This window comes from Durio zibethinus, chromosome 16, assembly GCF_047325235.1.
Source record: "Durio zibethinus cultivar Kanyao isolate XHJ-2024 chromosome 16, ASM4732523v1, whole genome shotgun sequence".
Lineage (NCBI taxonomy): Eukaryota > Viridiplantae > Streptophyta > Magnoliopsida > Malvales > Malvaceae > Durio > Durio zibethinus.
In genome coordinates, this window is record NC_143177.1 from 9,566,394 (window position 1) to 9,573,751 (window position 7,358).

The window sequence follows — 7,358 nt, forward strand, 5'->3', positions numbered from 1 at the left end:
CTATGGCTTTAATGAATCTAAGTGTATGGCCATTAAAGGCCTTCAAGATAGTTTTAGGGTGCCTAGGCCCCAACAAAGTTGGCTAAGGGCTTTCTAGACTTCTGTTGGCTTCAAGCACCCAACTGAACCCCTAAGTCTAAAAGAGTCTAGGCACTTTCACTGGGTGCTTGTGCCTAGCAAGTTCTAGAGCCTTCTTTATCTGGGCACCATAGTGCCTGGCATTGTGCTCGCTCTTAGCTCTTCTAGAACCTTTGGTGCCTACACACCTGGCTTACCTCCAAGCCTTCCTAGACCTTGCCCATGCACTTGGCCTATCTCTAGGTGGTTCTAGACCTTTGTGACTAACTGCTCGCATCATATCCTAGGGTGTTCTAGAAACTTTTAGCAAGCAATCCTTACCCCTAGCACCATCTTGCTCTCCTCAAATGTACTATTACACTCTAGCCTTGGCCTTAGCCTATACACTTGGGTAAAGTATGTGGCTTTAGGGCTTTGGTTTCAATCCTTCCTGATCTATTACCTGTACCATCTTGAGTAAGTCCCATCACACAACCCTCTTAGTCTAAGACTCATGTATGGTCCATGACACAAGCAAAAGCTACAGTTGTAAGCTTGGTCTAGCCAAGTCTCTTTGGTATTTAGTAGTCGCGTGGTCTATTATCATCAACCACAAAAAGGCCTTGGCCCAGGCAAGCCCGTGCATGTAGCCAATGTTGCCCAAGACCTAGGAACAAATTCTTAAATTGGGTAACATCCCCTTAGGGTGGTGACAGTAGAGTTTGCATATGCGGTCCCAATCGGACCAAGCATTGGTGGTGTCACGCCGTTGTTGCCGTTGGATGGCAAGGGAAGTCTTGTGGCCCTTGCTTGTGATTTTCCCTTGCCAAGTAGTTGTGGCGTGGCCTCGTATGTCATTTTTTCTATTCATCTATAAAATAATTAATTGGGTGGGTTATGGACCGATGTGCGGTGATGTTGCCATTTGTACACAATAGGCATATGAGTGGTGCTATAGTTATCTATGTTGGTAGGTACCATGCTTGATGCATCAAACTGTGAACCCATCATCCTCTTTAATCAACACCCATGTAGTCATAATACCTTAGAGGCGCAATTAGGATCCTATGTAGCATAGGTAAATCAATGAAAACTAGATGTCTTACCATCCTTCATCCATCTTATGTCCTTAGGGACTATGAGTTAGACCTTAATTGTGCCCCATGTCCCAAGCATGCCACCCAAACCTTTGTGGCCACATTGGTTTACCGATATTCAATTATGCTCTCAAATGTAAAACATTTTATAGGTGCAAGCTCTTGGCCCTTGTTTATCCCAATGCTATGCATTTTTCATGCTCGACACACATGACACTTGTGCTCCTTGTGGGCTCTTTCTTTCAATCAATTAGTGCATTAAGGCCTATATGATGCCAACATCTTGAAGGAATGCTACTTGGTTGATCTTGTAGTCATATGCTTGTCTAAATGATTAAGCCATGCATGTTAAAGTATGAACTAATTTAGACTGTGAAACTAAAGATGGCTCATTAAATCAATTATAGTTTGTTTGATGGTATCTACTGCTTAAATAACTGTAGTAATTCTAGAGCTAATACGTGCAACAAACCCCAACTTCTAAAAGGGATGCATTTATTAGATAAAAGGTCAATGTGAGCTTCACTTGTTCCTCTGATGATTCATGATAACTCGACAAATCACACAACTTTTGTGCTAGTGACACATCATTCAAAATTTTGCCTTATAAACTTTTGATGGTAGGATAGTGGCCTACTATGGTAATGATGAGTGACGAAGAATTAGGGTTCAATTCCAAAGAAGAAACCTGAGAAATAGCTACCACATCCAATGAAGGCATTAGGCGCACAAATTACCTAATCCTAAGATGAGGAGGTAGTGATAATAAATAACAATTCTGAGCTTTGTGAGTCTGGTAATTGGAATAAGTACAATCTAAATCCTTTAACAAGGATCCATTAAAGAGCAAGTGTGGTGCCAGCAATGGTAGAAATTTTAGCTCTAATAGCATATATTTAAATTGTTGCAATTAAGAAGCTTATAGTTAGAACTAGGTTAGGTAATCCAATCTACATCACGATGAGCATTGGTCTACTCATCCCTACTGTCGGTGATGTGTTCTTAGCTTTAAATGGCAAGGTCATTCCTCTGGCACTGTTACTTTGAAGAGTTTAGAGTGCTAAAAGTAGGCCTACGCTTGTATACATTAGCATGGGATAACATTATAGGAATTTGATCCTATTGTGTTGGCTTTTATGATCAAAGTGATGATTAATAGGGACAGTCGAGGCCATTCATATTTCATTGCCATCCACGTCTGGTTGTACTCATAACCATATTCGATTTCCAATGTGAACAACCTCTAGTTGATGGAATAATGTAGGCAAGAGAAGTCGGTAAAATGGATCTGTAACCTTAGGAAAAGGATTGGCTCTGAGGGCTAGGCATGAGGCTTTCAAACCCAAACCCATCGACTACTGGTGCATTACTTGAACTACTCCTACAGTGAGAATGGGTCACAATATACTAGTCGAGAGACAAACTAGGAACAACTCCCTTAGAAGCCTTTTCGAGCAACGAACAATCAACACAAAACTAGTACAAACAAGGGGAATCTGACTTTTTAATTAAAACAAAGCATTGTGATGGTCCTTATGGATGCTCAGGTAATGTGATTTCTACCTAGTGCTCTGAATGCCAAAGTGAAGAAATTCAACCAAGCATGGGCAAATAGCGAGAGTAACTATGACTCTCTTAAGGTAGCCAAATACATATTCATCTAATTAGTGATGTGCATGAATAGATTAACGAGATTCTCACTATCTCTATCTACTATCTAGCAAAACTACAGCCAAGGGAATGAGCTTGGTAGAATTAGTAGGGAAAGAAGACCTTGTTAAGCTTAAATCTAGTCTGACTTTGTGAAATGACTTGAGAGGTGTAGGATAAGTGGGAACCGTCAGGCAAAATTGAAATACCACTACTTTTAATGTTATTTTACTTATTTCATGAATCAGAGATGAGGCACAACCCCTTCTTTTAGACCCAAGGCCAGCCTCAATCAGTCAATTTGGGTGGAAGATGTTGTCAGGTGGGAAGTTTGGCTAAGGTGGCACATCTGTTAAAAGATAATGCAGCTATTATAAGATGAGCTTGATGAGAATAAAAATCTCATATGGAATAGAAGGGTGAAAGCTCATTTCATTCTAATTTCTAGTATGAATATGAACCGTGAAAGCATGGCCTATCAATCCTTTAAACTTTTGGAATTTGAAGCTAGAGGTGTCAGAAAAGTTACCACTAGTATAATTGGCTTGTGGTAGCCAAGCATTCATAGCGACATTGCTTTTTAATCCTTTGATGTTGGCTCTTCTTATCATTGTGAAGTAGAATTCACCAAGTGTTAGATTGTTCACCAACCAATAGGGGACATAAACTAGGTTTAGACCATCATGAAACAAGTTAGTTTTACCTTACTAATGATAGCATCACAATAATAATTCAACTTAGTATGAAAAGAACCATTGATTTGCACAATTGGTCATCGTGCTTGGTTAAAAAGCTGGTGGCACAAAGCTACCATGTACTGGATTATGACTGAATGCCTTTCAGTTAGAATACAAGCTAGAAGCAATGCGTGTGCCTGGTACTCGATTGTTGACCCCTAAGGGCACATGTAATAAGTGCAACCCCCATGGTGAACAAGCCACGCAGGCCTCCTTAGAGCTCAATTTCCAGCAAATGGTAGGTAGAATCCCTTACAGATGACTTAAATACGTGATGAGGTATTATAAGTGGTTGAATGGCCTTACTGCCATGATCCACTAAGATTCAGCCCTTTGTTGCTTCGACTCATCCCTTCCCCCTTAGACCCACTGAAGCCCTTTCACTTTACCTTTTTACACGATACCCCCTTAGGGTTAGGGATGAATGGTGCTCCTTATTATAACCAATTTGGTTGGGTGATGACATACCTCCTTTGGTCATTTAAGTAAATGACAACTAAATGCCCTTAGTATTTGTTACAAGGATGGGTTTGACCTAAGTGTAGGCATTTGCCTTCATTTCTATTAGCATACACTGGCCCCTAGTATGGGTTGTTACCTTTAATGCCATCGACTAGGTCTGGCCCTCAGTTGCTATGCAAGTAATTGCATTCAACACCATTGATAGATGTCAACTTGTTTTTGCCTTAGACACTTTTAGCTAATGCTGACCCTTTTGTGCAGGATGTTACCCCAAACACTATTGCTAGATGCTAGTGATGCTTTAGTAGGCACTTTTCTTGACCACCGTTGGCACAAGTGCTCTCTTAGTGAAGGTTGTTACCTCGAACACCTTTTTAGAAGATGTGAACACTTAGTGTGACATGTGTACTATGACCTTCCAACCCAAAGCACTTGTCTGTCCCTCGATCATAATTGTAATAAAATGACACTTGGTGCATATGCCATGGGCTCCAGTCTTAAGCCAAACTCCGTGTGCCAAGTCAACCTACATAACTAAAATGGTCATCATAATTCTAGCTTATCAAAGATTGTGCTATAATTCGAGACTTTTAGAAGCCTACAAATCTGATCCTTCCAAGACTGTGTTCAGGAATGCCTGCACCTAGGTCTAACCTTGTGCTTACATTTCGATCATTAGTACCCACACTTGGGTCTGATAGTGTGCCTGTAAATCACTCACTAGCACCAATACCTAGGTCTGGCCTAATTTTGCCAAACCTAAACATCGTGCTTGAGCCTCTGGAGTCTTGATCACTACCCATACCACTATTTTGGGCTTATTCCTTATGACTTAAGCTTGCTATAGGCCTTAAGGTCTAGTCCCTTTGGCTATCGAACCCTGTCCTACTAGAACTAAGATTGCTCCTTAACTTAAAAAGAACCCTTGGGTTATCGAGACATGCTAACCCTTGGTCTTAGCACATGCTGGCCTTTTGAGCGAGGAGTTTCCTCAAACACCATTGGCATATGTTGTGCCTAACTCCACACGAGGTTATCTTGGTCTCAGGTTATGCACCATGCGCACTATGACCAAACAATAGGTGGGTTCAAGCACACTTTCATATTCCTACCATGCTAATGCTATTTTTGTGGCTCGTAAATTCATGTAAATGCTCACCAATGCCAGCACTTGGGGTTGGCTCAACTCTGCCAAACCAGAACACCACGCCTAAGCCTTTAGAGTCTTGATCACTACCAATACCATTGTTCTAGGCTAGTTCCTTGATCATTCTAGTTATTAGACCCTATCCTACTAGAATCAAAACTATTCTTTGACTTAGAGAGAACCCCTGGGCCTGGACCAACATACAGACCATGACACTTGCACATGCCTTGACCACTATTGGGACATGTTAGCCCTTGGTCTTAGCACATGCTTCAACCACCATCAACACATGTTGGCAATTTGAGTAGGCAGATCCCTTGAACACCATCAGCACATGCTGGGCTATGAACCACACAAGGGTATCCTAAGCTCGAGTCATGCATAATGCATACCATGATAAGGTAGTAGGCATGTTCTAGCACATCTTCATATTTTTACCATGACAATGGCATTTTTATGGCTTGTAAATTCATATAAGCACTCACTAGTGCCTACACCTAGGCCTGACATAATTATGTTGAATCTTAACACTATGTCTGAGCCTCTTGAGACATGATAACTGCCCATACCACTATTTTGGGCTAATTTCTCGAGACCTAAGCCTCCAGTAGGCCTTAAGGCCTAGTCTTCCTAGTTGTTGGACCCTATTTCACTAGCATCGAAACTATTCCTCAATTTAGAGAGAAGCCTTAGGCTTGGACCAGCATGTGGACTGTGATATTTACACATGACTCAACCACCATCAGGACATGTTGGCCCTTGGTCTTGACATATGCTTCGACCACCATCGATTCATGCTAGCCCATTGCATGGGCAAATCCTTAGAACACCATCGACATATGCTGGGTCACACACCATGTAAAGGTATCTTAAGCTCAAGTTGCACACCACAATCGGGTAGTAGGTGGGTTCAGGCACATATTTATATTTCTAAAATGCCAATGTCATTTTTATGGCTTCTAAATTCATATAAACGCTCACCAACACCTACAACTAGGGCTGGCTTAATTTTGCCAAAGCTATTAGAACCTCTCAAGTCTTGATCATCGTTAATATGACTATTCTATGCTTGTTCCCTATAACTTGGGCCTTCAATAAGCATCAAGGCTTGGTCATCTTGGTTGTCAAACCTTATCCCCTTAGAACCATAATTGCTCCTTAACTCAGAGAGAACCCTTAGGCTTGGAATAGCCCATAGACTATGACACTTGCATATGCCTCGACCACCATTAAGACATGTTAGCCTTTGGTCTTGGCACATGTTGGCCCTTTGTGTAGGAAGTTCCCTTGAACACAATTTACACATGATGGTATCCTAGGCCCAGGCTATATAACATTTGCACCATAACCAAACAGTAGGTGGCTTTAGGCACATCTTCATATTTGTGCTATGCCAATGCCATTTTTATGGCTTCTAAATTCATATAAGTGCCCACCAATACTAGTACCTAAGGTTGGCTCAATTCTACTAAACTAAAACACTATGTTTGAGCCTTTAGAGTCTTGATTACTACTAATACCACTATTCTAGGCTAGTTTCCTATGACCTTGGCCTTAAATAGGCATCAAGGCTTGGTCTTTCTGGTTATGAGACCCTATCTCCCTAGAACCAGAACTACTTATTGACTTAGAGAAAACCCTTAACTTGGACCAACATGCGAACCGTGAGACATGCACATAACTCAACCACCATTGAGACATATTGGCCCTTGCTCATGGCACTTGTTTCAACCATCATCAGCACATGTTGGCCCTTTGTATAGGTAGTTCCCTTAAACACCATTGGTACATGCTAGGTTGCACACTACACGTGGGTACCACAATTGGGCAGTAAGTGCGTTTAAGCACATCTTCATGTTTTTGCCATGCCAATGCCATTTTTATGGCTTGTAAATTCATATAAGTGCTCACTAGCACCTACGTTTGAGGTAGGCTCAATTTTGCCAAACTAAAATATCATGCCTGAGTCTCTTGAGTCTTAATCACTTTCAAAACCACTATTTTAGGCTATTTCCTTATGACCTAGGCCTCTAATAGGCCTCAAGGCCTAGTCACCTTGGCTATTGGACACTGCCCTTTAGAACCAAAACTACTCTTTGACTCGAAAAGAACTTCTAGGCCTAGACCAATATGTAGACCATGACACATGCACAAGCCTCGACCACCATCAAGACATGTTGGTCCTTGGTCTCAACACATATTATCCTT

At 41.4% G+C, this 7,358-nt stretch overlaps 1 pseudogene; it reads left to right on the forward strand.

Annotated features, from left to right (window-relative positions):
* The first annotated feature begins 2,403 nt into the window (after positions 1 to 2,403).
* Positions 2,404 to 3,889, forward strand: LOC149514300 (25S ribosomal RNA; annotated as a pseudogene).
* The last annotated feature ends 3,469 nt before the right edge of the window (positions 3,890 to 7,358 follow it).